This window comes from Vespa mandarinia, chromosome 19 (genome assembly GCF_050613455.1).
Source record: "Vespa mandarinia isolate Hongniang chromosome 19, ASM5061345v1, whole genome shotgun sequence".
NCBI lineage: Eukaryota > Metazoa > Arthropoda > Insecta > Hymenoptera > Vespidae > Vespa > Vespa mandarinia.
The window spans coordinates 3,257,133-3,271,359 of record NC_140828.1 but is presented as its reverse complement, the minus strand read 5'-3'; the positions used below and the strand labels follow the sequence as shown (position 1 = coordinate 3,271,359).

At 37.1% G+C, this 14,227-nt stretch overlaps 1 long non-coding RNA gene across 4 annotated transcripts in view; it reads left to right on the top strand.

The window, feature by feature from the left end:
* The window catches only part of LOC118449274 (uncharacterized), a 71,238-nt gene extending 57,482 nt beyond the window's left edge, over positions 1-13,756 (top strand). For 2 of the 4 annotated variants that reach the window (XR_014983323.1, XR_014983324.1), the window contains one exon: positions 12,594-12,850. This is a non-coding gene — a long non-coding RNA (uncharacterized LOC118449274). Of the gene's footprint in view, positions 1-11,922; positions 12,212-12,593; positions 12,851-13,315 lie in introns of those variants that run through there. The other 2 variants (XR_014983325.1, XR_014983326.1) reach the window with 2 other exon arrangements.
* The last annotated feature ends 471 nt before the right edge of the window (positions 13,757-14,227 follow it).

Here is a 14,227-nt window from a genome sequence, read left to right as displayed (position 1 = left end):
TTGTTCGAAGAGAAAAGAAAATGAAACATGAAAAATCATTCGTATTTTCCAACCGAATTTTTGTCATATCTAGAGATAAATGATATAACATAAAATTCGTAATAAGGAACCATAAACTATCTAATATCAAACGATAGAGATAAAAAAGATAGAGAAGTGACTCGATCATCGCTTCGACCTCGCAATTTCGATCCACAACGCGGGTCGTTGCTCCGTCGTCGGCACTTCATTGTCGTCGTCGTCGTCGTCGTCGTCGTCGTCGTCGTCGTCGTCGTCGTCGTCGTCGTCGTCGTCGTCGTCGTCGTCGTCGTCGTCGTCGTCGTCGTCGTCGTCGTCGTCGTTGTCGTCGTCGTCGTCGGTACGACGTCGAAGGTAACGCGGCACGGCACTGTACATAGAGAGGGACCAACCAACCGAGCGAGTAAGCGAGAAAGAGAATGAGATACATAGATAGAGTGCGCGAGCGCATGAGGACGCGCACGTATTATGCACATAGCCACGCGTGCATCCCTTTGACGAACGTAAGCCGCGATTAGGGGTGCTTCTGTAGACCACACGACTAACCAATGCACATGTATGCAAATAAATATATGTACACAGATATGTACGTGTATATATATATATATATATATATATATATATAAATATGCTATGTACATGTAGCTATATATAAAACTTAGAAACAGCGGAAACATTGTGCGTGCGCTTGCCCGTACTGGGATCGATGGAAATAATTCGTTGCCTTTTTTCGTGATTACCATTTCAGTCCTCTCTCGTTTGCCAATAGTGAGAGTAAGTGAGAGAGAGAGAGAGAGAGAGAGAGAGAGAGAGAGATATGGAAGGAGGGAGGTTCCCAATCGACGGGAAACCGCCAAGAGAAACGTGCGCAGAGGGCTTGGGGCATAATAACGCGTAATGGACTAGCCTCGGACGATCGATTCACCCCTTTTTTTCGTGATTTTCTACGGCCACCATCGTCCTCTGCATCACGATTACTCGTCGGCGCTGATAATAACAGAAAATGGATATTTTTCTGATACGCTCTATATCTTTCGATGCAGTCTTTTACTTTGAATATTTTTTTTTTTCTTTTTAAATTTATGGCGCTGATAAATTTAATACGTTGTTTGTTCTGTTATGAAATTTCGAAAATATTTCAGTGTTAAATTCTGTGTCCATTAGTGGATACAGTAAAAAAAAAAAAAAAAGAATAAAAAAAAGAAAAAAAAATTGTGTTAATATAACGACAAATTTTATATCTGAGAGACTGATTAGTGTTTCTATTTCTAATAAATTAATTTACCATTCTTTTCTATATTCAATAATTATTCACGTTGTTATATTAACTTTTAAAATTGATTATTAAGTAGAGTAAATGAAAAAATTTATCGTACGATTAAATTAATCTAAAACGTTTTGTATAAAAAGATCAAAATGATGGTATATATATATAAAGAGTATCAGAAATTGTACCTCTTCATCGTCCAAGTAATCTCGATATTATGCTCGTAGTAGACGTCTTTGCTATTTCTTTATTTTCTGTGGATTTCTAGAAGCCGATAGGTGCCTAGTACGTGTTCACTTTCTTTTTCGTGCACGCGACACGCATGCACGTTCATGCGGTTGGCTCGTTGGTGGTCGTGCGATCGGATTACGAGCAATGTCCTAAACGAAAAGAAAGAATGAAAAAAAAGAAAGAAGAAGAAAAAGAAAAAAACAAAAAGAAAAATGTGATTAAAATTGATTTCTCTACAATATTCTTTTTTAAATTTCTTATTTTCAAATACTTAACAATAATTAATTCAATAATTAATTCTACAAATTTACTAATCGTTATCGATGCCGAAAAACAGTCGAAGTACAATTAAAATATCTTAAAATAAATTATCCTAAATTGAATCAAAATTCAATTCGTCTTCATCAAAGGGAAAACGTCCATATAATCAACAATTTCAAAAGAGAATTCTTTAAATTAAATACATTTACATTAAGTATATATATATATATACTTATATATATATATACTTAATGTAAATATATATATATATACTTAATGTATAATATATATATATATATATATATCCAAAGAAATCCAAGATAAAAGTAATCTGACTGTCGGAGATTTTTTCACTGAGGAATCTCCAATTTCGCTAAGATAGTTTGAAAGGTGTGCCTTCCTCTCGGGATGCTCAGCGAGACGAGACATGGTCTCGCGTACGAGCACGTAGGAGCTACCTGGTACCGCGGATGGACGTTCCAGAGAGAAAGAGAGAGAGAGAGAGAGAGAGAGAAAGAGAAAGAAGGAAAGAGAGGGAGAAAGAGAGAATAAAGTGAAAAGAAGGAAGAGAGCGAAGGAGAGGGCAGAGGATTTCGCGTACGAAAGAGCAGGAGCGTGAGAAGGCAAGGACCCGTACACAATGCGTGTTCCGTGGAATAAACGAGCTCTCTTGACGCGGGTTTGAGAGAGAGAGAGAGAGAGAGAGAGAGAGGGAAAGAGAGAGAGAGAGAGAGAGAGGGTAAGAGAGTGAGAGAGAGAGAGAGAGAGAAAGAGAGATGGAAAGAGAAAGAGAGGGAGAGGGAGAAACAGAGAGAGAAAAGCAGAGAAAGGGAGAAAGAATAAGAGAGAGAGAGAAAGAGAGAGAAACGAAGTAGGCCTACGGCCACATAGGAAGGTGGGGATGCCGTGGCAAAAGGAAAAGGTGGAGGAAGAGGAGGAGAAGAAGAAAGAGGAGTAGGGAGGAGGAAGGTGGCCGAGAAGCAAAGGAGAAGGGAGGACCGACCGGAATTTAGGGTAGGTCAGCGCACCGCGTCGCCTTCCATCCCTTCTCTCTCCTCTACCGGAGCCTACCCGACCTATACCACTGTTGGTAGCCTTCTTCTCTCTACTCTTCTCCCTCTTCATATTTCTTTTTCTCTTCTCCCCTCCCTGACAGGCGTTTCGGCCTACGCACCCCCTTTTCTACAACGAGGTACAACTTGAAATTCGTTTGGCCCTGAACACGCAATGTTTCGTTATATGTTTTTATCCAACTTTTCTCTTCGATTTATTTTAGTTATCGTGAATTTTTATTCGTTGCATATCCTTTAATGGGATTGATTTCTTTTTATTCGGTCAGTTAAATTCATTGCGCTTGTTTTTCACGAGTTTTTCCTCTTTTTTCTTTCTCTTTTTGTTTTTTCTTTTTTCCTTTTTACACTTTTCCCGTAATCAGTTAGAGAGTGAGAGAGAGAGAGAGAGAGAGAGAGAGAGAGAGAGAGAGAGAGAGAGAAAGAGAGAGAGTACATATAACAGTAGAAACAATATTTATTGATAAATGATTATTATGCAAATTCATTTGGCTACTAGTAAGTATTTGATGAGACTATAATTCTAAATCATAGTCACGGAAGGATAGGCGCGAAAGTAACGCATCGTAACGAGTCATAGATAAGAGGTAATATCGACACGGCTTTAAGAGAGATAGAGTATATGGATGATTAGAGGACAACCGTAGTCTCTTCGTAATGCCAAGATGCATCGAACCATGAAAAGTAAGTAGATATAGGTAAGTACGATAGTACGTTCGATAGAACGTTAAAGAAAATGACAGTAATGGAAGCAGAAATAGAAACGATACTAGGACGATAGAAGATGCAGGAGGTCTTTTGGAACAGGTATAGAACAAGAAGTCTTCAGATAGTAAAAGAGGAGGAGCGTCAAGTTTTCTGTTTAGAAGAAGGAGAAGGATCGTAGTATTATTGGACATTTTTTTTGGGACTGCCATTCCCACCGCAATGGTGGGATCTCTTTTATATATCTAAACATATTCAAAATTATGAGTTTGAAGATAAATGAAAATTATTTTACGTTAATTAAAATTTTTAATTATCCAACATTATTTTCATATATCAAAGGGAAAAAAAATATCATCTTTCTCCTTCTACTAATCTGATCTAATTATATCTAATTTAAAGATATCGAAGTATGTCAAAAAAAAAAAAAAAAAAGAAAAAAATATTTCCTAAATTAACATTACTATTATATAAATTATTAAACGAAATTATCGTTCAGAAACAACTACGCATGATGAAATTATATCTAAGCTAAGCTGTGTTTAATATCACTAAACGAATATTAACATTGGCACGATATTAAAAGCACCTTTAGCATACCTGGACTATGCATATATCTACCAATTCCCAAAATGATCAACTAAACATTATCATCAGCACGATACGAAACAACAACAATAAAAAAAATGTCGCCGTCGGAACCTTGGAGAGCAACGAACTCCCTCCCTCGTGTATCTTCGCCGTCCTTCGTCTTTCCTCTCGCAATGTAGAGGAAGAGAGTAAGTAAGTACTTACATACTGAAGAACTAAAAAGAGAAAGAGAAAGAGAAAGAGAGAAGGGATATAGCAAAGAGCGGCAACTCAATTTCTCCTCTTTTGGTACCCAAGTTGAGGCTCCAGTGCCCCACCACAAGAAGGCCCCGGCGAGGCCCCGGCGGGCCCTCCCGAGAACGTTACCCCCTCCCTTTGTCCCCCTCACTACCAGGACGGTCCTACGGCCATTGATCCCGACCTTCGCGCGCCGAACGAACGCGATTGCCAACGAAAGCCGACTTGCCGAACCGAACCTGCCGCAACTTGCGCACGGTTTTGCCCTCGGTTTGTGCGCTCGGTTTTGCGCGCTCGGTTTTGCCCCACCTCCCCTCCCCTTTCCTTCCCTTCCACTCAGCCACAGCTGCCGCACCCCCTTCTTCTCTTCCTCCACCGTTTTCCCCTCTTCCCTTTCACTCCTCCACCTCTTCCTCTTTCTTCTCGTTTCCTTCGTCCCGCAATACTCTTCTTCTTCTTCTTCTTCTTCTTCTTCTTCTTCTTCTTCTTCTTCTTCTTCTTCTTCTTCTTCTCCTCAACTTTCTCGTCCCTCCTAACTCCCCTAACCTCCGTAATCGAGGTGCACGTACGACTCGGACCGACTCCTCTTCCCTTCCCCCGTCTCCCCTCTTTCAGCCATGACGTGCCGCTTGATTCGCGAGGGACCATGACCAAGAGCTGGTGGATGGGCTGGAGAAACATCGCTTCGGTTTAAAAATAACTTTCTTGGAAGGCCCTTACCCATCTTTTCGTATCTTCCCGACTTCTCTTTTATCTGGTATGCTTCTTTTTTTTTTTTTTTTTTTTTTTTTTTTTTATAAACGTACTACTATCTAATTTAATGCTGATTGAAGTAGCATATTAAAGAGACAGATTTATTTGAATTAATTAATAAGTATCGTAGATCTATCTACTTGCACAATTTCGAGATTTTGAATATTTTATATCTAAATAAAAAAAAAAAAAAGAAGAAAAAAAAAACGCTCATGCGCGAAATTTGATTATTTTAATCATAATAAATTTGCGTGCTAGAAAGTATGAAAAGAAATATGAAATTAAATATTTTTAAATATGACGCATGTTGTAAAATATCAATTTCCTTTTTCTTTTCTTTATTATTTCCATCAAAATTATTAGATGAATTGTAAGAAAACCAACTGCGTTCTATATCAACAAACAACAAAATTGCAAAGAAAAAGAAAAAGAAAAAGAAAAAAAAAAAAAACACCGAAAAATGTTCTATTTCCAAAGTGCTCGGCTTCAATCGACGCTAGTAGCCAAAAACGCGAACAACGCTCACGAGCGTGCATCAAAGAGATCTCAGAGCGCATAATTGAAATGAAACACTCCCTGACTCGTCGCGTAGCACGATTTTCGAGATACTTCAAAAAACGTGGTTTCGCGCGAAGCGAAAGGCTAAAGCTGGAAAGGTACAAAAGACGAAAAATCCATTTTTAAAAGCAGTCAGCCATACGAACACAACAACAAGGCTACATCAGAGAGCTCCAAGCTTTCAGCATTGTTGCACTTTACGTCGAAAGCTATGTGTCACAAAGAGCTACGTGTTTTTTGGCAGATTTTTTCTCTTTCTCTAATATAAAAGAAAAAAAGAATAGGACAGATAGAAAGAAAGAAAGAGAGAGAGAGAGAGAGAGAGAGAGAGAGAGAGAGAGAGAGAGAGATAAGAGAAACGAATAATCAGTTAGTTTTCGAAAATCGATATTTTTAATTATGTTTACGTACTTGTCCCTTATTTTTTTTTTCTTCTTCTTTACGATCTAAATGTGAAACATTAAAATTGAAATGTTCAAGACAAAATAAAATAAAAAAAACACGTGATTCATAGATCTCATATAATTTACATGGAATTGGTAGGTATTAATGGTGTATCTCGTTGAAACAGTCGAGTAAATAATTTGTAGCTACATGTCTTAATGGAAGTGAGAAAGGGAAGAAGAAAGACAAAGAGAGAGAGAGAGAGAGAGACAGAGACAGAGAGAGAAAGAGACAGAGAGAGAGAGAGTGAGAGAGAGAGAGAGAGAGAGAGGAAATTCAAGGCAAAGCGATTTTATCGTCTCGACATGCACGAAGGGTGCGTGTGATTTCTCTCGAAGAAGTTTTACGTTGCGATCTTGGAATTTGGGCCGACGCCAAAGTATTGCATAACTATATAAATCGTGTGTATGAGAGAACACGTGGCACGAATCGAAGGAGCGTCGTCGTCGAGATAAACGATTTCACGATCTCGAGCATAGTCTCAAAAGGTTCGATAATTAATTTAACACGGATTTTTTAATTAACACTTCGAAGGTTAACCAAGTGTGAAACGATTCTTTTCAATTGACACGATTCTTTCTCCTAAAACTAACGCGTAAGAAATATCTAACAGAATAATAAATTAATAAATTTAATGGTCAAATTATAAATTAAATAATTCTTTTAAAATTCGTTTGATTAATATTTTACAAAGTTGAAAATAATCTTTCAATTTATAATTTACGATTATTATTGTAAATTAAAAGAAATAAAATCATATTTGAAATGATTTCCATCTCATGCCATTAAATTTCATTTCTCGATTCGCAAACGAACACAGTTCGACGGTGTCATGGAGTGGCGTCACGGCCGACGGATTTCGCGTGCGTTTTGGTTCTTGATTCTGCGAGGTTTCGTATTCGTGCGTGTTATCTACACACTCTAATAACATTTTTAGCGATGCTGCTACACGCAGATTCGTTTGACAATGACCGAGGCCATACACCTTTTGTACAAATATTCCTTAAGGATATTTGTTATTCCTTTATCAAAAGATTACATCGATCTGATGTTCCTCAAACATGAATTATTCGAGAAAATTTCTCATATCCTTCTCATATTAACCTAACACTTTTGTATTATTTAAGTAATAATTTTATTTATATTCCAGCACATTCATTAAATTTGTTGAAATCTTTGAAGGAAAAAAAAAAAAGAAGAAAAAAAAGAAAAAAAGAAGAAAAAAACATTATATCTCGGAATTATAGTTAGTAAAAAACATTAGGTGCAATCATTAAAATCAATTATAGATGCTTGAAAAGAGATTAAAAAAAAAGAAAAAAAAAAAAGGAACAAAGAAAAAGAAGAAGAAGAAGAAAAAAAGACAGAGAGAAAAAAAAACCATATTCAAGTTAATATTTAATTGATCTGAAAATAAAATTGAAAAAAAATATTATAGATAAAATCGTTGAAAAGAGAACTCGCTTTCGCAAGATGGATACGCATGATCGCTCGACTCACGCAGCCGAGCGTACACGCGTGTGCCGTGAACGATCGTCGGCTCGACTAGCAACTCGAACGATCGGAGGAAATTACAAGTTCGACTGGGTGGAAGAAGTAGAAGTCGGAGAACGCTAGACGCGCCGGAAACGAGCGACACTACGCTGTAATCTCGAAAGGAAAGCTCGGAACGCGATTCGACGGCTCGTCGAGAGACAATTTTAACGAGCTGAGTCGTCTTCGCTTCGGAACACACATGGACGAGCTCATACTAAACGTTAAGCATCAATCCATAAATCATATTCTTTATCATTTTTATATTAATTATTTATATTACTTATATTATTTATATCTATATTACTTATAACCGTAATATAAAGCATTGTTAATAATCATAGATACATAATCGATAAACGTGATCTTTAAACATACAATAATACTTTATAAATCATTTAATCTGAACAAATGGACAAAAAGAGACGTGAAAGAAATATTTAAATAAATATTGACGCCCGAGTATACGTTAATTATTCATATTTATCCTCAGAATCATGTGATTTTTTAATTAGAGTAGATAGTAAAATAATTTAATAATTACATTCTTTTTTTTTTTTTTTTGTTTATAAGAAATATCTTTTTACCCTAGTTACAAGGGCAAATAATAAAAGAAATATAGATAGGTACATTTGATTATTGATTAAATCATCCCCCCCCTTTTTTTTTTCTTTTCTCGCGAAATATTTCCAATCTAGAAAGAGATTTAAAGAGACAAAGTAAGATAGGTAAAGAATTTAATCTTTTCGATCGGAAGTATACAACTTTCAAGAGAGAAATCGTCCCACAGCAAAAAGATATAAAATCTTGTTGAAAGTAGAAACCACAGGATTCCATATCTCGTTGATAAAATTCGACTGAGAGAAGATGTCAGAGAAGAACGTATTAACGACGTCGTTTCGTCAACGAAAATGTCTACGTAGTCGAAGTCGGCCAACGGTACCTTGTTCGATGTACATGCATGTAAATGATAGCAATAAAATATCCGCATATTTATACAAGATACACCATATCCCCAATGTAAGCGTATTCGTGTATTTTATGGGTCGTTTAAGAAAAGGAAAGGAAAATGTTTCTTATCAAACTTACAAGATATTCGTGTTTTATTTTTTTCTTTTTTTTTTTCTTCTACTATCAAAACGAATCTTATAGTTCTCGATTACATATACGAAAACATCACTACGGTAAGAATTATTTTATCTGAGTAACAAAAAGAAGAAAAAAAAAAAAATAAAAAAAAATAAAAAAAAAGAAAGAAGAAAGAATATATATTTCGATGCTTTGATGATCGTTTGTTAAACGAAACGTTAAATAAAAAAAAAAAAAAAAAAAAAAAGAAGAAGAAAAAAAATAATAATAACCCTTTGTATAGTTCAATTAAATCTAATTCTGCAGATTTATCATAATTTAATAATTACATGCAATGACTAACCGAGTTTTATGTTCGAGAATAACTAACAGCCATAACGACACCAAACTGACACCATAATAAGAGGCATTATTCTATTTCAAAGAAAAGTCCTTTGAACGCTTCAATAAATCCAATCTTACAGATTGATTTCAACGATATACAATAACTAATCGAATTTGAAGTTAAAGAAAAACGAGTAAGGATCTTTCATGAACGATCTCAAAGGAAGCTCGAATCTTAGGGATTGTTGAACGTGACTGTACCCGAAGTTTGCTGGCCCGCCGAAGTGAGGTGTGTACCTACCTGCCAGGTACGTTCCCTCCTTCCCTCCTTCTCTCTCCCTCTCTCCTTCTCTCTCTCTCTCTCTCCGTCTCTCTCTTCCTCTTTCTTATACGTTGTACCTATCATTCTCTCTCTTTCTCTCTCTCTCTCTCTCTCTCTCTCTCGCTTTCTCTCTCTCTCTCTCTCTCTCTCTCCCTCTTTCTCATGGCAGTCGTGGTAGGTCAGTATACCCTAAGCAGAAGTATTCGAAGGAGCAACGTTCAACGTCCAACCAAGCGAACAGCCAACCAGCCGACGCGTCGAGGGACAAAGAGCGGCCGCCGGCCCAAAAGAATAAATAAATAAGAGAGAAAGAAGATGCAGTAGTGAGTTGGATAAAGGGAGAAGTAGAATGCATCGCGATGGACGACGCAAGGAATAAAGTGGTCGTGGACCGAGTGGCCGCCATCAGTGCCAAGGACACCGACCGAAATCCAAGGGTACCAACAAGGCCAACCAAGGGCCCGGCCCACACCGTCTCGTGAATTTACTTGCTTGGCTGCTCGCCCGATCTCCTCTTTCTTCTCTACCTCTTCCATTCTCCACTTCGCCGCCCAGATTTTCTTCGTAATGCTGTACCTAAGGTCTTAAGAAAAGAAGAGAGAGAGAGAGAGAGAGAGAGAGAGAGAGAGAGAGAGAGAGAGAGAGAGAGACAGAAAATAAGAAGGTTCAGTCTTCGAGACGTTCCGATAAAGATGATGACGATTTAACACGCCTCCTTTAATGTTTTCTTTTTTTCTTTATCTTTCTTTTCTTTTTTTTTTTTTTGCATAGAAATAATTAAAGGTCGAGGAATGTTTTTTTTTCTTTTTTTTTTTTCTTTCTTTTTTTTTTTTATTTTATCAAACTAAATTTTGATATTATCTATGGCTTTTTAAGCGATGATTTTTTTCTCTTTCTTTTTCTTCTTTTTCTTTTCTTTTCTTTTTCTCTCCTTTTTTTTTTCTTTTTGTTGTTTCTCTTTTAATAACTTACTCAGCTAAAGCGTTTGGGATTTTTTTTTTTTTTTCTTATGAATGTGGATTTTTTTTTTTTATACAATTTCTTGTCATTTGTCTTAGGTATATGTTATAATTGAGATAAAAATGATAATATGATCGAATGTTATCATATTTTTTAGATCGTACTGATACCATTAATGAGAAATAATGTTTAATCTTGATTTCCTTAAAAGTTGAATAAAAAAAAAAAAAAAAGAAAAAAAGAAAATTACCATATCATTATATTCTAACTCATTGTCAAATATTTCTTAGATGAATTTCAATTCTTAAAATATTAATTTCATTTCGATTTAATTCATACAAGATGAACTCTCATTTTTCTAAGAAATATCTGATACAGTGAGAGATTGAGAATTTAAATCGTTTCTTATTGGCTCGTACCACGAGACTTTTTATTGCTCGAGGAATAAACATTTATAGAATAACTCGCTTATATCCCCTTGGGTGGTTCGTACTTATGTTTATATCGTGTGACTCTTTGGAGACGGATCTCGAATATGTCGGTCTCTTCTCAAAGTAACTCCTCTCTTCCTCTCTTCCTCTCTCTCTCTCTCTCTCTCTCTTTCTTTTCTTTTTTTCTCTTTCTCTCTCTCTCTCTTTCTCTTCTGGAAATCGCCACCGGAAGGCACGATAAACATCCATGACACCGCAAATGAAACGTAACGATGTATCGAGGGAACGTAGAGAGATGAACGTCTCGACGTATAGTATGAACCCTCCTTGTCTCTGGATAAAGTCATTGATGGAATAGATCGAATTATTGAAAAATGTAGATTCAAGGAAAAGAGAAATGACAGACATATTCGATAAATTCTTTTATAATTGAAAACTAAAATGATGGAGATATTTCAGATTTTAAGATCAAAAGTCAATAATATCTAATAAAAAGGAAAAAGAAAAAAAAGGAAAAAGAGCGAAAGAGATAAGTATAGATTAAAGAAAAAAGGGAAATGATGGACGTATTCAATAAATTCTTTGATAATCGAAAACTAAAATATGATAGAAATATTGTAGAATATATAAAAATTGTGATATAAAGGAAACCTCAAAGTCTAATAGTCCGAAGCATTATCCTAATTACTAAACTCTTTGAACATTCGACATACATATCTCTATTGATAAGCACGTCGAACGTCTCCATCTCTTTCTCGTTTGCACTGTTAATTGACAGCGACGAAGACCACAGTCTTCATCGTTTCTCCATATATCCATCATCATTGAAAAGAAACGAGGTCTTTGGCTGGTGCCGTCAGCATCGATGCTACTGCTGCTGCTGCTGCTGCAGTGGGTTTCAAGTTTCGAGGTAGGCCGAGTGTCGACCAGGTGGATGACCGCGGGTCGTTCGCGAGGGTTGATGACTTGACCGAAGGAAAAATCCGGAAATGAGGGTGGAAGGCCCGACATAGTCGGCCGCCATGGGTAAGTGCGTACGAGAGAGAATGCGAAAGAAAATATGTATACGTATATATAAGTAAATATGTGTATATACCAAGACACAAGTTGATGCAGACGTTGGGAGACTCTCGTAGAGTCGCCTCGATCGGCGCTGCCTCCGCATGGTACGCCAGAAAGACTGAGAGAGAAAGATAGAGAACAGTTTTGCTGTCTCTTTTCTTCTCTCGTTACTCGTTTCGTCTCTCTCGGTCGGACGAGTGCTCGGTCGGTCGGTCGGTCGGTCGCACGTTTGCTAGCTACCTAGCTAGCTAGCTAGCTTGCTTTCTTTCATCCCCCCAGAAGGATGATCCTCGACGGGGTGGAGCCACCCACGCCCACGCAGGCCAAGCATAGGCCTACCCCAACGTAACTCGCAGTGCGTATACCTACCCTTTAGGCTGCCGCTACCGTTACCGCTACCGCTCTGCAACCACCCCCAATCCCAACGACGCATAGGGGGCGTGTACGAGCCCCCGTGCCTCTTCCTTCCGCTCTGCACTGCTTCGTTCCGTACCTTACCGTGCTGCAAACTGCCTGCGAGCCATTCTGCCAACCAACCCTGCCAACCAACCCTGCCAACCAAGCCTGCCACTCCTCGTTTCGTCTATATCTTTCTCTCTCTCTCCCTCTCTTTCCATACTTCTTTCTCTTTTCCTTTCTCTCCTTCTGTCTCTCTCTCTCTCTTCCTCTCTTTCCCTTCCTCCCTTCCTCTCTCTTTCTCTCCTTTTCTTTCTTTTTAACTTTCTTGCCTTTTGCAGGAAGACGAACCACGTGTGCAACGCTTTTCATGGCTAGACGAGCTCTCGATGTCATCGTTGCCGACGACAGTGACGACGATAAAGGAGTTGACCTGATGGATAAGGAGGAGGTGGGAATAAGGTCAGGTCTAGTGGACATAGGAGATCGTGTCTAGCTTTGTCCTTCGAGTTTGAGATGTATACGTTAATCTATAGAAGATCTATGATGGATGATAGCTTTTTTAACTTGAGACGAATTGTTTTGAAAATGAGCTACATTTATGAGCTGCGTTAAAAAAGAAAAAAGAAAAAAGAATATCTAATTGATTATATTTAATCGGTTATATATCAAAATTAAGTATTTATATATTATTTATTATAACGACTATGATTTAATCATTTTCTAAGAGACATATAATCAATACGTAGACTATTAAATCGTTTGAGAAATAATCCTTTAAATAATATTTAATCAATCCGATGAATTATATCGAAAAGGATAGATAAAATTCAAGACTTTTGAATTTTCCCGAATATAGAAAACTAATCGAATTAATAATGCCATATTAAACGCAGAAAAAGAGTTAAAGTTTGAAAAGCATGTAAAAGGACATAACGCACGGGGTCGTGCCACCTGTCTTTCGAAGTACTACTCGGTACGTAAGGGCCTAACGCAGCTTATTGGTGGAAACTTTCTCGAACCGGTTGGCACCTGTTCCACTGACTTCTCTCCTTGTCTACAGCTTCTAGCATAATGGAGAAAGCAAGAGAGAGGAAGGGAGAAAGGGAGAGAGAGAGAGAGAGAGAGAGAGAGAGAGAAAGGAGCAAGACAGGCTCTCGTCGTACAATGCCGGTTGGTATCGAGTCCGAGAGACGAAGAGAAGAGCCGACAGGAAATGCGAAGGGGCAAGGAGGACGTATAGCAAAAGAAGAAGAAGAAGAAGAAGAAGAAGCACATCATGGCCCAAGCTACTCCGCGGTATTCCGCGAAGGCCGATCTTCCAAAGACGAAGGGAGTAACGTGCTCGTAGGATTGCAGACTTACGTACGAGTTTCATTGAAATTCGCATGATGCCTCGAAAACGAGAGAAGGCGTGGCTCGAACTATCTTTTCCAACGCGATGTCTCTTACACTCTTAAACGTTCCTTGCGCATTGCATTTTCTCTTTCTATTAGAATATTATCCCAATCGAAAAGATTTACATTTTCAACGAAAGGAATATTAAAGTTTTCATTATGATATTCGAAGGAAACTCATAATTGTATTAACAAAAAGTTAATGAAAATTTTTATAACCCAAAGGACATATTAATTTCAGATATGAAAAAAAAAAATAAATAAAAAATAAATAAATAAAAAAAAAAGAAAAACAAAAAAAGAAGAAGAAGAAGAAGAAGAAGAAGCAAATAAAAAATAAATAATCACTAAAAGATCTAACATTTTCTTTTCCTCTAACAACTACATAAACATTTACTGATTGTTAATCCGATGAAAGGAATGCGCTATGAAAGATTATTATAGAATAATTAAATAGTTTCAATGTAACAAACCTATCAAGATTGAAAGTATAAGAAATAAAAGATAAGAATTATTGTCCTATTTCATGTAATAATTATTGAACGGATAATTGAAAAAGAAAACTGTCTTAAATTATA